Source organism: Cetorhinus maximus, chromosome 12 (assembly GCF_964194155.1).
Source record: "Cetorhinus maximus chromosome 12, sCetMax3.hap1.1, whole genome shotgun sequence".
Classification (NCBI taxonomy): Eukaryota; Metazoa; Chordata; class Chondrichthyes; order Lamniformes; family Cetorhinidae; genus Cetorhinus; species Cetorhinus maximus.
The window spans coordinates 81,498,845-81,521,001 of record NC_135890.1 but is presented as its reverse complement, the minus strand read 5'-3'; the positions used below and the strand labels follow the sequence as shown (position 1 = coordinate 81,521,001).

Below are 22,157 nucleotides of genomic sequence, written 5' to 3'. Positions count from 1 at the left end.
GCTGTCTGTGAAGCCTGGTGCTGATGACTGCGAGTGCTGCCCAAAGCAAGGTAGGCAAACAAACTTTGAAGTCCTGAGTGAAGTGCAGCCTGCCAGGTGCATGTCGCTTATGTGCTGTTGTGAAACACGTCACCATGTTCTCCCGCTGACGTGGGTGGACAATCCAGCGGGGTTGAGGGGTGGGGGGATGATTCTGGCGGGCAGGCCTAATAATGATATACTGATGTATTACATTGAGGTTCCCAACGTCCGATGGTGGCGAGCGCTGCCCGCCATCAGTGGGCTGAGCGGACGATCACGAACTGGTTTAACGCCTTTGTGAAACCGATCGTGCCATATAGTCCGCTCACGTCACCGAACACGCCTGGCACTGGCGGGGCATGGAAAATCTCGGCCGATGCCTATTCAGGGTCTCCTTAAGTCATAATGTTACGATAAGCTATAAGATGAGGCTGCAACAGAGTGGCTTGTTTACTCTCAGTAAACATCTCTATTGAGGTAGGTAGTCGGACCAAGTATTTTGGTAAAAGCAAAAAACTGCGGATGCTGGAAATCCAAAACAAAAATAAGAAATAAAAATACTTGGAAAAACTCAGTAGGTCTGACAGCATCTGCGGAGAGGGATACAGTTAACGTTTCGAGTCCGTATGACTCTTCATCAGAACTAAGGAAAAATAGCTGAATCCCAGTCCAAAATTCGGGTTCAAGATCTTGAAAAATGTCACATCGCATTGCGCAACTTGACCATTTTCTGCAGAAGCAACTGTTGACTGAAGCGCAGTCTTGTGAAATTATGATAGCCCTGTGCCTTTCACCAAGTTTGTTTAAAAAAAATGGAGGAAGAGAATAGGAAAGATGAGAACAGCTGAGACCCCCATCAACAACAACAACAACTCACCCCTTCAATAACAACAACTTGCTTTAGCACCTTTATCCTAGGAAAATGTCCCAAGATGCTTCACAGGCGTGCTATCACACAAAATGTGTTACTGTGCCATGTAAGGAGATAATTAAGACAAGTAGAAGTTGTGTCAAAGGAGGAGAGAGGGATAGAGAGACAGGCTTAAGGTGTGAATTCCAGACTTCAGGGCCTAAGCAGGTAAAGGCATAGCCACCAGTCATGGAGTGGTTAAAATCAGAGTTGTGCAAGAATTGGAGGGTTGGAAGAGGCTACAGGGGTAGGAAGGTGTGAGGTGAGGAGGGGAGGGATTTGAAAACAATGAGAATTTTAGTCTTCAAACTGAGGCACTCTTCCACACAACCTGTACAACAGCATTTGAACAAGCTATGCAAATTGCTGAGAACTTTATTTGTTTGGGAAACCAAATAGCTGCTGATTAAATAAATGCTTGGGAGCTCTGTTGGCTAAATATTTGTGAGGTACAGACCTGTTAATCTGTGAATGCTCCATGTACAAGTGTGTGAAGAGGAAGTTTCCATTGTGCTGTGGGGGTGGGGTGATGGGTGTCCATCAAAGTAATAGAATCAGAGAGCAAGATCTTTCATTGGTAGTACTACATGAATGTGTCTGATGGCAATTGTCTTGAATTGTATCTTTAATCACAGGATGCAATCTAAACAAACAGAGGTCACTTTAACTGTACCTCACAATAGGTCCAAAAGACTAAAAGGGAGGCTGATCTTATAGCAGTTGATTTGGAAGCCATTGAGGTGACTCAGCCAACAGGAATGCTCTTTTGTTTCTTATAATCTGGTCATTAGTCTTTGTTTTGTGTTTTCCCCTCCACCACCAGCACCCCCACCCCACCTCACTCCGACACTTGTCCTTTTAAAATCCCGTGTGGTTTGGAAAGGATTCAAAAAACCGTAAATTGGTTGTTCCCTGTCACTCTCTCTTACTGAATGGTCAACATTGATTAATCTGGTACTAATCCCCATGATCTGGTTTGCCCATCACCATTTAAAATCATGTTTACATGAAGAAAACCTGGATTTACTCAATGCAGATGCAATCAGCCCATTCCATTCTGGCTGTCTCTCCCTCTGCTTGTAACACAAAACCAATTTGGGGTAACTTTTAAGGCAACCATTGAGCTTCTGAATAATGAGCTGTTTCTGTACTGGTGCTGTCTTAGCTCGGACAGTTTGGCATTCACAAACCATGTCATTGTTGAAGTTGGCATTGCTGAAATTCAGCTCCCTCATTGCAGTGCCACATGCCAAGACCAACAGAAATCTGGCTTTGGCTGTCTGTTGCTGAATTAAGGAGTAGGATTTAATGATGCAGTTGCCAAGAGGTGGGTCACAGATGCCATTCTCCCATATCATAAGATTATGAGAAATAGGAACACCAGTAGTCCATTTGGCCCATCAAGCCCTGCTCCGCCATTCAATAAGCTGATGGCTGATCTGATTGTGGCCATAACTCCACTTTCTTGCCTGTTTTCCATAACCCTTGACTCCCTCATAGATCAGAAATTTGTCTAACTCAGTCTTGCATATATCCAATGACGCAGCCTCCATTGCTTTTCGTTAAAGAGAATTCCAAAGACTGATGACCCTCTGAGAGAAGATATTCCTCCTCATCTCCATCTTAAATGGGAGACCCCTTATTTTTAAACTGTGCCACCTAGTTCTAGACTTCCCCACAAGAGGGGAAGGGAAACCTTTGCCGGAAGGCAAATGACTAAGCATCAGTATAAAAGTGGCTGCACTTTTTATTTACCTCAACTCTCTGACAGGTACAAACTTAATTAAGATAGTGCTCCTTGCTCTTGCCAGTTTTGAGCAGTGTATCTGGAAATTTCTGAAGATTTCATGTGACAACTACGACACATTACAGAAATCCCAGTGACAAGAGGAAATTGGGTCTGTTCATATCATGAGTGTGACACAGACACATAATCATCTTGATAGCAATGACAGTCCTCCTTCCCTACCCTCCATTTAAAAAAGAACTTTGTCAAACATTTTTCAGGAAGGCTGTGTTCCTTTAAAAACAAAATGGTTCCATCTCAAATGTTGCTCAGTTACCCAGGTGTGTGTGGAAACTGAGCAATTTAATTGAAAATACTGCCTTCCTCTGAGCTTCTGAGAAAGTGTTAGATCCCTGTTAGACATGAATCTTTTCCATAATCCTCTTTTCCTCAGGATTTAAAGCCATCATACACCCTTATTAAAACAATAGGAATGGTACACTTGGGACTCTCTTGTTACCGTATCAAAGGACTAGAATGAATGTAAATACTTCCTTGACAATTTAATGCATCTTAGTATCCATGCAGAAGCCCTGAAAAGCTCAAGAGATGAATAGAGGCGGCTGTACCTCAGACAATTGGAGCCAGGTTTGCAGTAGATAAGATGGTTGACTTCCTGGAGTGACTCTGTGGTACTGGCTGCTGCTCCTGCTGTTGTGAGAAACTCATCCTGTCGCAGTGCACCTTTAAAGCAAATTGCAGCGGGCAAGTTTGTGAGACGTGAAGCTGTAAAGTTACTGTGCCTTGGTGGCTGTTATCTTCTCTTAAACCTGAGGCAATGGGAGCCTTGCTCTGTGCAAAGGGCAGGCCGGATCAATGCGCAGGCCACCATGCTCCCATTAGCACAGGGGACAGTGCTCCTATCGGAATCATGGGCCAGAACCACTTTGTCTGGCACAATAAGCTGCCTCCAGCGATGCCAAGTCCCCCTCACGTACTATTATGGTTTGTCACCAACTTCAGGGGTATTATCAGTAAGAAATTAGCAAAACAAATGCTGCCTGGTGACAGAACACTAGATCTGTTTCAATGGATCACAGTAAAACCTTGACTACAAGCCCAATTTTATCCTGAGCTTGTGACTGAATTGCACTCAATGGTTTTGCACTCGAAAAAATTAGATTATCTGCTGATTATTCTTGTTGCCTGTCTTTGGGAGCTTGCTGTGTCCAAATTGGCTGAGATTTCCAGCGGCTACGTTTCAAAAATACTTCTTTGACTGTAAAGCACTTTGGGACATCCTGAGGTCAGGAAAAGGGATATAAAGGTGTTTCTTATCTCTCTTTCTTTGCTTCCTTTCCCCTACTCCCCCAGAATGAGCCTGGAGTGTAGAAAGGTGCACACAATCCTGGTGTTTCTATTTAAATATTAAATGTGAGTCACTTGTTATTTTCTAATGTGACAAAGGAAATGTCCACGCAAATTTGCAGAAAGTGCATTTAGCAAGCCATCTGTGACTTTAAACTCTGGGAAGACTGTACTCTGTGTGGATATCCTCCAGAATCAAATGAAATACACTCCTCCACATGGGAGCTGCGGGACAGCCAGAGCATTGGAAGCACAGTCACACCTCATTAATCTCGCAGCCTCGACGCCCCACTGACAGGCACTGGCCCAGAGCAAACACACGCACCCTGTATTAACTAATAATCTGACACCCTTGTTAATCCAACCATTTACTTGATGATCAAACTGGCTGGCTTCCCGAGGAATGTATCATTTGATACTTGTCATAGTTCGTCTCCTGGCTAAGCGGGTATTGGAAAGAATCTGGCTGCCTGTGTGATGTTGGACTTTATATGAGGGATTTGCACGATAGGGCAGCAGATGCATCTGGTGTGGATGAGAATGTTACAAGGCTGTTACTTTGAGCCAGTCTTTTCACCCGACAAGGAGGGATTGCTTTTGTAAATGGGTTGTGGTGATTTTTTTTCTTATTTGCAAATAAAGAATGGTTTCGTATGCGACAGTACATACATTCAATGAGTCTTGTCCTGAATAGTATTCATTATATAGGCACTAATACCTGTTGGTGCCAATATACTATATGCAAAAATGCCTAAGAGAGCTTTTAGCAAATAGAAACGCCCGATGAGATTTACAAATCTGCCCTTTATGATAAATATCTCATATTTGCCTTTTCACCATGACCTCTTTTCCATACCCTTCAATCCCTTCTCTCTTCAGAATGTATTTAATTTGACTTTCCAACCTATTTATATTACCTGTCTTATTGCTGGTTTAATAAAAAGGGCTAAAACTACTTCACTATGACAGTACAAGAAGGGTCACATGTTAAAACTGATGAAAGACAAACTTCGAACTCACATAACAAACTTAGTTCTCACATAACAAAGTTCTTCTTAATGCAAAGTACAAGTAAGGCAGTGAGGGCAAAAACTTTGGCACTTTTTACGAGGCAATTGGACGCTGCTGTGAGGGATTACTGTGTACTTCTGACTTTCCTCATCTATGTAGTTTATGCGGTACCTTCTCTGTGATGCTCTGATTTCAGTTAACCTCCCCCACTGTTACTCAGTACTGCCAATAATAGACCTATAGCTGCTCTTACTACACTAAAAATACAACACTCCACCTACCTGAAACTCACATTTGGAACACAGCCTACAATTGTACTATTTGCAAATCTGGGCAAATGTAAAATTGTTCATTTTGGCAGGAAGAATAAAAAAGAAGCATATTATCAGATTTCAGAGCTCTGAGATTCAGAGGGATCTGGGTGTCCTAGTGCATGAATCACAAAAGGCTTATATGCAGGTACAGCAGGTAATGAGGACAGCCAATAGAATGTTATCATTTATTACAAGGGGAATTGAATACAAAAGTATTGGCGAAACCACATCTGGAATACTGTGTACAGTATTGGTCTCCTTATTTAAGGAGGAGTGTAAATGTGTTAGAAGCAGTTCAATGAAGGTTTGCTAGATTAATACCTGGAATGGGTAGGTTGTGTTATGAGGAAAGATTGGATAGGCTAGGCCTGTATCCGCTGGAGTTTAGAAGAGTAAGAGGTGACTTAATTGAAATATTTAAGATCCTGAGGGGTCTGACAGGGTGGATGTGGAGAGTATGTTTCCTCTTGTGGGAGAATCTAGAACTAGGGGTCACTGTTTAAAAATAAGGGGTTGCTCATCATTTAAGACAGAGATGAGGAGAAATTATTTTCTCACAGGGTCGTGAGCCTTTGGAACTCTCTTCCTCAAAAGGAGGTGGAAGCAGAGTCTTTGAATATTTTTAAGTCAGAGCTAGATAGATTCATGATAAGCAAGGGGGTGAAAAGTTATCGGGGGGTAGGCGGGAATGTGTAGTTGAGGTTACAGTCAGATTAGTCATAATCTTATTGAATGGCGGAGCAGGCTTAAGGGGCCGGGTGGCTGACTCCTGATCCTAATTCGTATGTACATATGTACTGAGTATTTCTCGCAGTTCAAGCTGATATTAAGCTAAAAAAAAAATTAAAGCCCAACCATGACGTTTTGTTGAATGCTAGCTCCTGGTAGATGATACGCTACCATGCTGTCTGTTTGTAAAGATGGCATCCCTTTTAAATTTATTCTTAAAGTTGGAAGCAGGGATGGATGTGCGTAATTCACCATTACTTCATGTCCTCCACTCCTATCCAGCTTATCATGAATTCTGCTACTCACATCCTATACCAAACAAAGCCTCATTTACCTACTGACTCTCTCCTTTCCAACATTCGCTGACTCCCTGTTGCCTGAGCTCATGGATATCAAAATTCTCACCCTCTTCTACAAATTCTTCCATTTTGACTGTTCTCTGCAACATCCTCTCACTCTACATCCCTGCTCAAATCTTTTGCTTGTCCTACTTCAGTCTACTGAAAGTTCCTCCTCCACCCACTCTACAATCAGTAGCAGAGCCTTCAGATATCTTATCCTCAAACACTGGACCTCTCTCTCTAAATCCCTCCACCTTCCTGTATCTCTCCGAACTTTCAAAAGGCTCCTTAAAACCTCTCTCTGCCCATGTCTTTCCCAGCCAGACTGCTGCACCATTCCACCTCCAGTTGGGAAGTATGATGGAATGTTGTTGCCTAGTGTCCTGTAAATAGCTGTTTTATCAAGTTGCCTTGAAATTCCTAATTGGAACTTCTGTAGATGATGTGATCTCTGTGATCATGGAGGATCCCAAAGAGCAGCAATTCTCAGCCAGCCGTCCATAGACCTCCTAGGGATCCTTGGGAAGATTTCAAGGGGTCTTCCAAAAATATCCAGAAATGTGTAGAATGTAGCCTTGCACAATCAACCGATGTATCTCTCTGCCTGTCTTTTTAAACCATTCGATTCAGCCAACAGCAAGTATCTGAGCTTTGCCGCTCACATGGCAAGAAGACTTGCGGCTACAACACATGACCAAATACTAAATCCCTCACCCAAACCTCCATCTGATACTCATTTCCCTCAACAAGGCCTTGACTTCATGCCCAGCACCAACAGCAAGTTTTATATGAAGGAAAACAATAATAATAAAACATGTAGGTTAGTTGTATAACCATGCGTAGGTTGTGGCTCAGTTGGTAGCACTTTTGTCTCTTAGTCAAAAGGTTCTGGGTTCAAGTCCTTCTCCAGGACTTGAGCACAAAAATTAAGACTGAAACTCCAGTGCAGTATTCAGGGAGTGCTGCACTGTCAGAGGTACCATCTTTCAGATGAGACATTAAACTAAGTCCCCATCTGTCCTCTCAGGTAGATGGAAAAAAAAATCTCCTTTGAAGAAGAGCAGGGTAGTTATCCCTGATCTTGGGGACCAATCAACATCCCTCAATCCATGTTGCAAGAAAAAGATTATCTGGTCGTTATCACAATGCTGTTTGTGGGAGATTGATGTGTGCAAATTAGCTGCCACGTTTCCTGCATTACAACAGTGACCATGCTTCAAAATTATTTAATTGGCTGTAAAGCACTTTGGAACATCTAGCGTTCATGAAAGGCACTATATAAATGCAATCTTTTTTCAAACTAGTTTTAATATAGGAAAAATGCTGGTGTTACATGGAATTTTTGTCACAAAGCAGTCCGAGGGATGGTGGGGGGAGGGTACGCCAGAAACAAAAAGGTTGAGAACACCTATTGTAGAGTGACATGATAGCGGAAGACCCAGTACCAATCATGAGTATTGGACGAGAATATGCAATTTTGACATGCTGTCAGCTTTGTCCTTGATCATAAAACATGCTTCATATGCAGATCCAAAATGAAAGGATAAGCTCCCTGACCCTTTTATCACAAAACACAGGATTGTTTATTACGGACTGATTTTTAATACTACTTAGTAAGATCTAATTAATGAGAGATGAGCAGTGGGGATACATCTGAGCTACAAAAATCAGCTTGGGATTGCACTTCTGACCTTTCTCCCATGGCTCCGTTGGCAGGTAAGCTTGTGATTGTTGGGATTAATTCGGAAACAATGGCCTTGAACCAATAGGCCTCGCTCCCCTCATTAAACAGCCTCTTGGGAAACAATGTCCGGGCTCATGCAAGAAAAACGACGACTTGGTTGAAGTACAAAAATGCTGCCAGCACCTGTGGAACGTGCACGGATTAGTGTCTTGTGGAGTCGGGAAAAGGTGACTTTGGGGAAAAATAGAGCTAGCTGTGCAGAGGGATTCCTTTAAAGAAGAGCAACATTTGTGAAAGAAATCAAAGCAAAAACTTTGCATCTTCACGTTACCTTGGGAACCCTGGCCTTTCTGGAGGTGTGAAAAAATACTGCTGATCATCAGACACTTAAAGCAGGAGAGGGGCACTGGCTCCTGAATTACCTGCTCTTTTTTCACCGAATTCTGGTCAGTCCACTTGATGTAACCCTTCATACAGGATTCGGTCTCCAAGGGGAGAGGAAGTGGGGCTACGTTGAGGTTAGGAAGTTCTGTCCTGCTCCACACAAGCATATGTTCTTTTGGCTAATGGTCTGAAAGCTCCCAGATAAAGGAGTCAGCATACCACCTGAAAAAGAATGAAAAGGAAGACTTGCATTTATATAACATCTTTCACAACCTCAGGATGTTTCAAAGTGTTTTACAGCCAGTGAAGTATCTTTGAATTTAGTCACAGATATCATTTAGAAAATCTGGCAGTACACCTGTGCACAGCAATGTGATAATGAACAGGTAACCTGGTTTTCAGTCATGTTGGATGTGTGATAAACACTGGCCAGGACAACAGAGAGAACTCACCTGCTCTTGACCTCCGCCTGAGAGGGCAGACAAGGCTTCAGTTAAATGTCATCCAAAAGACTACCTCTCTGACACTGCAGAATTCCCTCAGTACTGCACTTGAGTGTCAATCTAGATTTTGTACACAAGTGTCTGAAGTGGGACTTGATCTGACTTGAGAGTTGACAGTACTAACCACTGAGCCACAATTGACAGCAAGAAGGAATCTAATGGTCATGTATTGAAATACTAGAATATCTGACTCCAAAATGCATTGAAAAAATAGTAGTTTAGTTCTGAAACATGAGTTAGAGAGAAGGATATGGGTGTCCTCCATATTCTCCCTCAGCAGCTTCTTGTTTGGCCAGATGAGACATCCCTGGCTTGCAATGAATGGCCAAAATTCCTTTCAAGTTCAAGTGACTGGCAAAGTTGGCAATCAAATGCCTGCTTCACCATCTGGCCGCAATAGTAAATGCCCTTTGGGTAATTTTTGAAGTGGTGTAATGAAGTTTGATGTGGTTAGTTTTTACAATGCTTTGGACTGGAATGGGCAGGGGAGGTGGGGGGGGTGGGGGGTGGGGGGAATGTGCTGACTTATTTTCCTGAGAAAAGAAATTGCTGCATTAGTGTGATTCATCTCCACAAGATTGCTTTTGTCACACCTTCTTTATTTAGTGCACTGATCCTCCTCCCCCGACCAACCACTTTCATCCCGGTTCAAAATTTAATCCATTATTGGCGGACGTACAGAAAGTGGACAATTGGGCCTTTTTTTTTGATGCTGCAACTGTCGGCTCGGAGAAGCTTCAAAGGAAAGGCCAGGAGTTGCTCTCATTGTAGTGGTTCATTTCAAAATAATCTAAGCTTTGGCACACGCTCTGAGTGTTAAACATGTACACAGGGCTCTTTGCTGTGGGTACAGAAGAAACATTTAACGCCTACAGATTCCTTCCAGTCAAGTATCAAAGGCATGCTTTGCTTTAGAACAAGAGACGGCTGGATAAGATAGGGGCCAGTGGGCTGGAGTTCAGGGGACAAAACTGGCTTGTGCTCTAACTTCTGCAGCTGCTGTTAACTCTTAAAGCCTTGTTAAATGCTACTGCCCATTTGGAAAATGGTGGCTAGCTTGGATTGTGGCTGCATTGTGAAGCTGTCAAATTTCTATGCTCTGTGGGATATGTTGGGCTATATATGCAGGTATAGAAGGAAAAGGAAAACATACACAAGTAACCCACATGGTCCAGTGCTCTGACGCCCGGTTACCTCATGGATTTGCCAGATTTAAAACAACAAAGTGGAAGACATCTACCAATTAACACCATGGACCAACTGGCTAATTGATGACTGGTTCCACAGCTCCCTTGATATGTCAGCCCCACAACAATATTATCTGCCATGTTTATTCTGTAAGCATTCTGTCCAATGGACCCTGGGGGCCTCATACCCATATCATGCCAGCATTAAAGACGTATAAATGCAGGCCTAATCTGACTCCAGAGTAAGTCTTTGATCTTCCCACGCGCTCTTCCTGGCAGCCAAGAATGGCAGATGTGCGAGTCTCCATGGCCTTTCTATCATTCCACACGCCTCATGCTTGATGGCCCAAGGTCTGGAGATGTTAGGATTGATACTCGGAGTGAACTGCGTAATTTTTAAAAAAATAATCCAAATGAAACAAGGTACCAACCCTGAACACAAGGTGAATTTTTCTTCCTCTTCCCATCCCCAACCCCGCTCTCACCTGTAAACCATCAAATCGCTTACAAGAGCTGATGCCAGATTTTTGCTGCATTTGTATTGGACAGTGGCCTCCTGAAGCAGTTCTGCCTCTCCCGTTGCTATGGAAATGGCCTTGTTTATATTACGTCTCCGCAGCAGCCAAATCCATTTTAAAGCATTGTTGATGCTACATCCTTTAAAGTTTGAAATGATGCCTGTTTTGCTGGAGCCGCTACCTTCCCCAATAGTCAGAGAAAAGTGCAGCAATAGCAAAAGCCTACTTCACAGGCCTGAGAGCAGACAGGTCCTTTTATGCCTTGAGTTTGAGTTCACTAGTCAAGTAAACTCGAATTGCACACCTTCATATACACTTGTTAGTTGATGCTCGCTATCAATAACGGAGAGAGGCCAACATAAGAACAAACTGTGATAGTTTATTGCAACAGAAGACAGAGCACTCAACCCTTGTGTGCTCCCACAACCACCCCCAGCTCTACAGTTAACCCGTAGCCCATGCTGTACGGTGATTGGCCAGTACTGTCACATGGTTAGTCCACTTGCACTCTCTTAAAGGTACATGGCACTCCACTTTACCACAGGTCCACAGCACAGAGGAGGTGGTGCAGGACGCACAGCTGAAGGAATGTATACCGCCAAAAGACTTTCTCATTTGGACAACTCTTTTATTGTAAAAGTGAGCATTTAGCAAGGATTTCCCTCTGAGGTTGTTCTTGTGACATTGTCTAGTTACCTTGATGTTTTCATAATAGGCATTTAGCTGACTCACTGAACTGTATTGCACTGCCTCTATAAGGTACAAGATGTTTCTTGCAGTCTGTGATGGGCCCCACCAAATTGTGTAACCATAATTTAAAACGATTTAATCTGCTGTTGATGTGAAGGAAATATGGACCGAATTATATCATCAGCAACAATGTTAGCTATTGTCATGTTTAATTAATGATTATTCAGCACCATGTACCTGAAATGTACCATAGGTGGCCCTGTCTTCAATTGTCTAGACCCTAAGCTCTGGTATCTCTCTTTGTCACCTCTTTGGCCAAGCTTTTAGTCACCAATATACCCTATTGTGACTTGGTGTCAAATTTTACTTGATAACACTTTTGTGAAATGCCTTTGGACATGTTAAAGGCGCTTTATATATGTGAATTGTTATTGTTGAGAAGCTTCTTATGCCAATGCAGTTAGGCTCCATTGATGTTATTATAGCAAACCAAATCCAGTTGATGTATTTAAATTGGATTTCCTATCATCTGTTTATACGGCAGCTGTGGAGAATTTGCTTTGCAGGAGCTGTCTCAGATTACAACACTCTAAACCAACAGGGAACTGATCTGCATCTCTGTCCCTTTACACTGCTGCACTGATGTTGTATCCATTCTGCTGTTTTTATTGCATCTGTGAGGAGGAAGGCAATAGAAAGCGTTGGTGTTGTGTTTGATCTCTTTACTCTCTGGTCCATAAGGTGTTTGGTGTGAGGGCACTGGAGGTTTGAAATTTACCCTGTTGATGTGGTGTGCCCTTTGTTATTGAAGTGCAGCCCTTCAGTTGACACACACAGAGCAGTACATTTGCATGTGTCCAGACCCTCATCAGAGTGCCATCCATTCCAGTGCTTCACATTTACCACAGGACATCTTATTTCCCCCTCCTGGGAACTTTATTCTGTTTGAGCCATGGTGGGGGGGAGGGGTGGGGGGTGGTTCCTGCTGAAGAGTGAACTGAGTTGAGGTGTTGGTGAGTTGAAGCGGATGCAGGGCAGGAGGCGGTGGGGGAGTGGCTTTGAGCAGTGTCAACAGTTAACTTGACTACCTCTACTTCCTTGTCATGTCTTCACATTGAATAAAACCTGTAAAGGTGGCTTCAGTCAGCAGACATTTTCCTGGGATGCATGTGTGGTTCAAGCCGTCCAATAGATTGGTTATGTTAGAGTTAAAAACAAAACAAAATACTGCAGATGCTAGAGATCTGAAATAAAAACAGAAAGCGCTGGAAAATCTCAGCAGGTCTGGCAGTATCTGTGGAGAGAGTAACAGAGTTAACGTTTCGAGTCCAGTATGATTCTCTTCTTTGGAACTGAAGTGAGGTAGAATGTGATGGGGTTTATGCCCTCCCCCCTTTTTCCACAGCTTAAAACCCATCACATTTCTACCTCTCCTCAGTTCTGAAGAAGTCATATTGGACTTGAAACGTTAACTCTGTTTCTCTCTCCACAGATGCTGCCAGATTGGTTTTGTTGCTGGTAAACATTTATCATATATCCTCCACTGTAAGTATGGGAGTCAACAGCATATTTTGAACCCCAATAACCCTCACGATGTTTCCTTAAAATCGTTCCAAGCTTTTGTCTCCATCATGAGAGACCATTACCTGTCTTTACCTCAGTGTTTTCCCCTTCTCGTGAAGCTGTTGACCCCTTGTATGGGAAAGTGGTACTTAATTTGGCCCATTATTTACAGGTGAGTTTGGACAGTGCGAGTCAGCAAACTATCCAACTGTGGAGTGCATCATGGCCAAGTCAAACCCAGCCCTTACTTTGGAGGGGTTCACACCTGTGCATTATCTATCTAGCAAAGCTGGTGGGGGTGGTTTGCTGGATGCTGAGCAGAGGCAGGAACAGAAACAGACCAATAGTGACACTGCACCATTACTCGAACTGAGATCAGCTGATTTGACACAGGGTCAGGGATCAAACCTGCAGGCTTCCGAATCCATATGGTGAGGGGATAACAGATTTTTCATCCTACAAGACGGAGATGGTTAGGTTAATGTTGATATTTTTAGGAAGCAGTTTCAAAGATTAAAAAGAAGTCTACTCAGTTTCCATTTTGAACTTATTGTGTGAATTTTGAAATATTTTGTATTGATATTATCACTCTGCAGGTGGGGAGTGGCTAAACTCAGTTCCTGGAACAGCCAGGTCAACAAGCAATGCTGTGCAGACCCAAGTGGTTCAATTGATCCGAATGATGCCACTCCCTAATAGCTCAGTTGATAAGTGTGCTGCAGAGTCATATCCGTTTCCTGTTCGATTTTGGCATTGAACCCTTCAATCGCAGCCAGGGCAGCGGCAGAGATGTTACAATCGGCCTCTGTGTTCCTGGTCTGTGGCGGTGGGGTCGGGGAGAGTGCTCAGCTAAGGCTGCCTTCCCTTGTTATTAAACAACCTGAGCTGGGCCAAAGCGCCCATGTAGATGTCCAGATGAGGACACAGTTGGATCCCAGCTGGTAGAGCCCTTATCAGAGCTCATTATCTAGTGTAATCATTGAAGAATGGTCACACAGGAGAGATGCTGGGACATGACTGTGGGATTGTACCCCAGCATGACCCTGGAACCGTCAAGCAAGGGAAGAAAACAGAGGTGAATTTAAAAAGATGAATATAATTGATGTTGCCAGGCACAATACACGTAACAGTAGATTGTAGCATTGAATAGCTTGATAAAATCTTGTGCCAAGGCAGTGTGCCACAATGACACGGGCATTTAAATTTCCTCAGATGTTTTTTTCTGACCTGCTTCTGTAACTTTGCCAGAAACGGGACGGAGATCCCATTAGTAAGTGCACTTTTTGGCAAAGGCACAGTGTGCAGCTTGTCTTGAGGAAATTCAGGGCCAACGATCACCTTTAAAAGTTTTTTTTTTGCTTGTATTAGGATGAACATCTCTGCTTACAAAGTCTGGACCTGGGATTATCAAATGGGGTTGTAATTATTTAATGCCAGATTATTGAGTCTGCCGTAATGTTATATTTTTTTCCTCTTTCCCCCAACTTCAGTTTCATCATGCAGTCGTTACAAGCCTAAGTGGATAGTAGGTCTTGGGCCTACTGACGATAATTAACCAGAAGCCTGCTTTTGCTGCCACTGTGTGGCTGCACAGTCCAGTGGCTCCCACAGGACATGAGCTGACACAAAGCTTTCTGATCAGTCTGCCAAAGGCTACATGACTTCCCGATCTGAAGCACTTCCGACAGTTTCCGGAGCCCCGTTCCCACTGGAGGCCAGGCTTCTCCCTTCATGGAATATTACTGGTGCCCCTGATTGCTGTCAGCTGTTACCATTATTCCCTCCTCAATATTTAACACCAGGAAGCACTTTGGGCCTGTTTATGCACATTTACATTGCCTTCAAATATCATTAGGGAAATGAAGCTGATTTAGTGACTGGTTAAACGATCAGTGCAGCTCCTTTTGAATAGCTGGCCCTCATTTGCCTGCAGAATAGTCACCACACTTCAAAAAAAAAATGTGATTCATTGCGTGAAGAGTTTTGAGAAGCTTCTCAATGGGAAGAGATTATAAATGCAGGTGTTATATTTATTATATTATCATATTAATTAGATTAGCTTTATACTGGATCACATTTGATGGGTTCAAATCAATCTGTTTAAGGTTAAGTTTTGCATGGTGTTTCTGTATGCATTTGGAGCTGGCTCTCCCATTGCAATTCAGAGCTGATTAAACTGATCAAAATATGTATGCAGTGTGAACACTAAGTGAAAGTACCTATGATTACATTGCTCCATTCAGTGCAGTGAATGTCAGTGGCTGTCAAATTAAACGCTTCCAACTAGTTTGACACATTGAGTCCATACACACAAATGCCGATGCACGTGGTGCATTCTATAATATTCCTTATGGATGAGTTTGGTGGAAGGCTGGACAAAGGGAGGGAAAATGGTGGGGCAGGGGCAGGCCTCTGACTGGCACTAGGGACCTTGAAAGAAGGTTCTCCTCCCACCCCCGCCCACTTTCGTTAGTCAGCAGCCTGCTGTGTCAAACCTCCCGGGCTGCACATTGGGCGCAAGCCTGTCCTGCCACCCTGTCAAATCTTAGCAGCAGTGGCATGAGAGCCTTAGTAGGCATTGCCCATTTTAGGAGTTAAATTGGGCCATGGGCGGGTGACCCACTTGACACCTCCCTCAGCGCTCATAAAATCGCAGCGAGGGCCTGGGTTGGGTGGCAAACGGTGGTCACGCACCCACCTGCTTTCCCACCTGCAGGTGACCTGTAAAATCCAGCCCTATAAGTCAGTTCCCCCCCCTTACTAACACTGATCTCTCTCTCTGGTATCTCATCCAACTTGAGATTCTTATTGTGTAAGCTTAGATGGGGAGAATTTGCAGACGACGCAAGTTAACTTGGCTTAGTTAGCTGCACTCTTGTCCCTAAGACAGAAGGTCATGCGATGTAGCCCACTAGAAACTTGAGCCCATAATCTAGACTGACACTTCAATGCAATATTGAGGGAGTGCTGCACTGTTGGAGAAGCCATCTCCCAGATGAAATATTAACCCAAGGCTCCACGTGCTCAATAAGTTGGATGTAAAAGATCAAGTAGCACTATTCAAAGAGAAGAAGGATGCTTTTCCACTGTCCTGGCCAACATTCCTCCCTCAATCAATATAATCAAAAACTGATTAACTCATCGTTCGTTGATCAGCTGCTATGTTTATCTACATAACAGTAGCTAAATTACAGAAATAATTCATTAATTACAAAATATTCTTTTGAGTTTTTTTCTTTCTTATGGAGGGTGTTGCCATTGATGCCTATTCTCATTGGTGTCCACACATACACACATTCAAACAGAAGTTACTGATTGGCAGAGGGAGCCCTGGCTGATTTCACCAATCTCTCCTCACCCATGCCCACACCTGGAGCCCATTATAAACAGGGTCATCCATCGTCCTACCCTTCTGAGGTCAACTCAGTGCAGCCCAAGGATTGAACATGGGGCATTCCCTGGTTCTAAAGGCTCAGCACTGACCAACGGGCTCAACATGGGGTCTCACCCTGTCCATATTATATACCCTCTTTAAATGAACAAGGCCCACAGCACCGAGGTAAGCCTTTTAAACAGCCTTGCTCGGCACCCGGCAGCCCCTGTGGTTAGTCCGTAAGACCATAAGACATAGGAGCAAAAGTAGGCCATTCGGCCCATCGAGTCTGCTCCGCCATTCCAATGAGATCATGGCTGACCTGATAATTCTCAACTCCACTTTCCTGCCTTTTCCCCAGAACCCTTGATTCCCTTACTGATTAAAAATCTGTCTATCTCAGCCTTGAATATACTTAAAAACCAACCCCCACAGCCCTCTGCGGTAAACAATTCCACAGATTGACTACCCTCTGAGAGAAGAAATTCCTCCTCATCTCTGTTTTAAATGGGCGCCCCCTTACTCTAAGATTATGCCCTCCGGTCCTAGACTCTCCCACAAGGAAAACAACCTCTCAGCATCTACCCTGTCAAGACCCCTAAGAATCTTGTATGTTTCAATAAGGTCGCCTCTCCTTCTTCTAAACTCCAATGAGTACAGGCCCAGCATACTCAACCTCTCCTCATAAGAAAATCCCTCCATACCTGGGATCAACCTAGTGAACCTTCTCTGGACTGCCTCCAATGCCAGTATATCTTTCCTTAGATAAGGGGACCAAAATTGTTCACAGTATTCTAGTTGTGGTCTAACTAGTGCCTTCTTCGGTTTTAGCAAGACTTCCCTATTTTAATACTCCATTCCCTTTGAAATAAAGGCCAACATTCCATTTGCCTTACATATTACCTGATGAAGTTGTATGCTAGCTTTTTGGGATTCATGCACATGGACTCCCAAATCCCTCTGTGCTGCAGCTTCCTGCAGTCTTTCTCCACTTAAATAATATTCAGCTCCTCTATTCTTCCTGCCAAAGTGCCATAACCTCACATTATCCCACATTATATTCCATCTGCAAAGTTTTTGCCCACTCACTTCACCTGTCCATATCCCTCTGTAAACTCTGTGTCATCCTCACCAGTTGCCTTCCCACCTATTTTTGTGCCAGCCCAATTCCACCCTGCACAACCCCATCACAAGGAAAATCCTGTCCTTGCGGCTCCTGAGGTCTGCCTATAGTGGATACTTGATGAGATGGCATGGAGGGGGCATGAGGAGTGTGTGGAGGGGTGAGGGGGTGTGCTGTTGGGGTGGCGGGGCAGGGGGGAAGCGGTGAGGGCACGAGTGCCTAAGAGCCTTTAAAAAACTGGGACAAAGTCACAGAGCACCAAGCTGGGCCTTCTAACCAGCCCGCCTTGGCACTCGTGGCTGTCTCCGATCTGCTTCCGGGGTCAGCAGGCCCGACTCGATCCCCACCAACCCCCCGGAGTGAAAATTGCAAGTGATGGGGCCCTTTTAATTGAGGGGGGGGGGGGGGGGTCTGCTGAGTTGGAAAATCTCCCGACTCAAACTTGGTAGCGAAAACCCGCCTCTCGGTTTAACGGCATTCAGCGGTACCACATTCCCTCGAGAGCGGAACTGGAGTTTCAGGCTAGATCTTGAGCTCTGGAGCAGGATTTAAAATTGAAACCTTCAACTCGCATGCTGCCACTGAGCCGAGGCTTTATGGTATTTATAAGTGATCAGAGTGGACAAGCTGGGGTAAGAAAAGCCCTCTCACAATAAAAGAAAACTGCAGACTGAACTCCTGTAAAGGCAGATTTCGTTTAGAACTTGTACTAAAGTCCTGATGCACCAAAAGCTGATGCCCAACAGTCAAAGTTTCCAATGCCCCAGTGATATTCTCAACATGACGTTAGTCAGGATCTGGCACCACTATTGGTCACCTGACTGGCATGTAGCAGTCAATGTAATCTGTGCACCGGTGGTGAGTGCTTTTGATGGGGTTTGGATGACATAAAGGACATGATCTGATATGACATAAATTGGCTCCATGTCGTGTGTTTCCATTCCTCTACATTTTCCACTTTTGACAGCTTTTTCATGTGTATTTTAGGACGGCAGCATTTCTGAGTGCAGATGTAACCTGTTCTTCACATATGAAGTGATGCACTGTTAAAATAAAATGGAATGCTGTGGTTTGCCAATCCTTGTGGGACTGGTTGTAAGATTGTCTCCCCAGTTCCAACTGAAAAAAGAGGCTTGTAGATTAAAAACAAATACCCTTATCACATCTCTCAGAAATCTCCCAAGTGGTATCTCACACAATGAATTCCTTTGAAGCCATGATTGCCATCTGGAAGAAAGCTCTAAGGAGAAGATCTTTCCAGAAGCCTAGGTACGATCCGCACTTCAGCTGAAGAGGGAAACAAATTGAGGCAGTGCAAAAAAAAGAGCACAGCAAATGAATGAATAAAGTAGAAAGAAAGAACATGCATTATATGACACCTTTCACAACCTCAGGAGATCCCAAAGCACCTTAAAGTCAACAAAGTACTTTTGAAGTGTGGTCACCACTGTAATATGGAAAATGCAATTTGCACGCAGCAAGATTCCACAAAGAAAAATGTGATAATGGCCGGGTAGTTTGTTTTTAGTGGTGCTGGTCCCATATGCCTCCATCACCATCGTCGGGTATGTCCAGTGTTGGTAGGGGTGACCGCTAAACAGTCCTTGTGCAGTCCAAGGTCCATCTCAACACTGAGGATGCCATCCATCATGTTCCGTGGCATGACCACAGTGCTAAATAGGATAGGTTCAGAACAGATCCAGCAGCTCAAAACTGGGCATCCATGAAACATTGTGGGCCATCCGAAGAATTGCATCCCACCGCAATCTATAACTTACAAGGCCCGAGAATACCCCTCCGCCGACAATGACCATCAAGGAGACTGATGAGAAGTGTAGGAGATCATATCAGGAGCAGCAGCTAATAATGAGGTGCACTAAAACCACATGGACTGCAGTGGTTCAAAAAGGTGGCTCACCACTGATGTTCTGTAAGCTGTAAGCGGAAACAGTGACATTGGAAATTTGAACAAAGTGCCTTGTACTTGGGGTTAGACCAAGAAATTTAAGAATGACACTGAACTTTATGGGGGGTTGGGTGGACCTATTGCTTGCCCCCAGACCCACCCCCAACACTGCCTGTTACAGAAGTCAGTTTCAAACCAAGTGACTTAAAAGACAGGCCGCCCTGTAGCAATAACGTGCAGGAGTCGGCAGAGAGCGGGGCTCGCACCCCTCAGTGGGAGGAAGTCACACCCTTGAGAGCTGCCTGCCAATCTGATTGGCCCTCAGCTCCGACAGTCCCTGCAGCACCAGAACTGGGGTGCTGCTGGACTGCGAGTGTGCCCTGTGAAGAAGAGCAGTGGATCTCTGACTGAGGTAAGCCCCTGTCCTTTAGGACACAAAGGAATTGGGCACCCTAGGGAGAGGGTGGTGAGGGGGTGGGTTTTGGAGGGTAGGTGGGGAGACACAAAAGGTGGGGGGAGGAGGTATCATCTTAGGGGTAGGGAGGGGTGGGTGCCCCCAGTGCGCACAAGGCACCCCTCCAATGGATGTACCTCCCTTCTGGCCTTTTAACCAGATGGGTCAAAAAAATGGCCTGTCCACTCACACCTGCTTGCCCACACCAATCATATTATGGCGTGGGCAGCGTATTGTTTGGGTCAATTGGCTTGTTAACAATGGTGTTTTTAAAAAATGGTGGGGGGGGTGGGCTGCCGATTTTGCCGGCCCATCTACCGGGGGACCGGGTCAGCAGTGGGCAGGAAGGTGGTAGACTAGGCACCCGTTATATTTAACGTATAGCATCCCCCCACCCCCTGCAGAAAACCCCCCCCTCATTGGGTGAGGGGGGGCACAAAATGCGGACCATATGGAAGGTTAAGGAAAATACATTAAAAAAGGGAACTATTTATCTTAATTACGTTAGATTTATCCATCATTGTTTTGCCTAATTTTTAAAAGGTGTCCTGGAGAGGAGGATGAAAGAATCTTAACATGTCCCGTGTGATCTGTGAATAAGTAGAAAGTGTAGGAGCAGCGAAGGGTGAGTGTGTGTTTTTATTGAGGGTGTTGTTGGCAGGCAGGTTTCGAATGCCACATGTGAGCTGACCCCGAGTGTGGAGCTGGATGTCAGGGGCAGGTGGATGTTTCTTTCTGAAGCGATACCAGCGCCAGTTAATGTTTCCTAAAGAAAACAAACTCGGGATCCCTGAAATCCGAGCAGTGCAATAATTAGACTCGTGGCTTGCTCCAGACTAAACGCGCAGCCTGCCAGGGATGTGCAGTTTCCTTTTTAAAATTCCCCGGAGAGAATTTCTGTGCCAGAGTTTTTTATTCGTATTGGATTGTGACACATCCCTTTATGGTTAACCTTTCAAATCCCCTTTGCCTGGCCTTCCCACGAATTGCAAACAGCGCTATTCAAGAATTCCTAGAAGAAAGCACCGCACGTTGGTGGAGGTGGGAGGGGAGTTGGGGTTTGCAGGAAGTCTCGCACTAAATTCTGTGCTTTGTTTGCGATGAAATACCCATTTACGTTCATATAATTTTAAAAAGTATATTTTGACCCTCAAATTTAACTGGTTGGAATCTTCCCGGTGACCTCCAGCATTGACCCAACCACTAGAGTTTAGGGGTCAATGGGCAGGCATTTCAGTTGCAGGCTGGGTTCAAGCACCAATTCAGGCATGTTTTTGGCGTCAGCCTGCCCCCTGTGCTCAGGAACATGAATCCACACCGCCACCCCCCCCCCCCCCCACCCCCCCTCCACCCAGCTCTGCTTTTGACACACAAGCAAGGGGACGATTGGGATATTTCTCCTCAGGGATCTGTGCTAGTTATGAGGTCTGGGCCATGCCAAGACCTTGTGGAGATGTCATTCCTCACTTAGCGCAGGGCGTTTGCCATCACTGTGACACCGGGTCCCCTTCCAGGGTCAGGACCTGGAGCTTATTGAGTTTCTGCCCCACTGATCCCAACACCTAACCATTTCTCTGGGTTTTAAGGGACAGTCAGAAGTTTTGGGGCCTAGCTGTGACTGTATGGAAACTCCCAGAAATGGCAGAGCTCAATGTAACTGTACCTCCACCTTTTCCCGAGTTATCTGGAATGTCAGTCTCCTGCCAGAGTTGGGAGACCAGTAAGCACCCCTGAGGAATTTTGGGATCCGTTTCCAAATTAGTTCCATTCAATAGCAGGCACTATGTACACAGATGAGGCAAGGGGCGGGGGTGGGAACAAGGTAGGAGTCTTTATTGCTGCTTGTAAAGATAACAATATTGAAGTAAGGAATTGCACCTAATCAGCATGCTACATGTATCAGTACCAACTAAATTTTACCAGGAAGAGAGGTGGGCTTGTTCAAAATTTTATTGGCACCTGGTACTTTTGTCATATTATATATCAGTGATGTTAAGGCTTTACAAGGGTGAAATTGGTGCCAGTGAATTGGCTGTCTGCTTTACACTCCACACTGTTGGGGAAAATTGGGGTATGCTGACTCATTATTGACCATTTTGTACTCCTGCCAAAGATTATTTTCCTCCTGTATTCTCCCCTTGATTATGTCCCTTCTCACCCCATCTTTCCTGAGCCACAAACTCTTTACAGCAGGTAGCTCCACAGGGGCTGGAGTTCCTTTCTCATACCCCCTAAGCAATCATTCCTCATGTTTCGGTCTCGGTGGTGAGTTTTCACCAGGTATTTGACAATGAGGGCATCGCTGCAAAGCTCGATCCTATCCTTCCTACCAGACCTGCACACACATTGACA

The 22,157-nt window shown here is 44.6% G+C and overlaps 1 protein-coding gene and 1 long non-coding RNA gene across 3 annotated transcripts in view; one reads left to right on the top strand and one right to left on the bottom strand.

Moving 5' to 3' along the window:
- Positions 1-22,157, top strand: part of znrf3 (zinc and ring finger 3) — a 262,802-nt gene that overhangs the window by 51,670 nt on the left and 188,975 nt on the right. The gene's annotated exons all lie outside the window — the stretch shown is intronic.
- Positions 1-22,157, bottom strand: part of LOC144687108 (uncharacterized) — a 45,735-nt gene that overhangs the window by 13,033 nt on the left and 10,545 nt on the right. Inside the window, exon 2 of the long non-coding RNA XR_013578063.1 lies at positions 8,527-8,710. This is a non-coding gene — a long non-coding RNA (uncharacterized LOC144687108). The remainder of the gene's footprint in view (positions 1-8,526; positions 8,711-22,157) is intronic.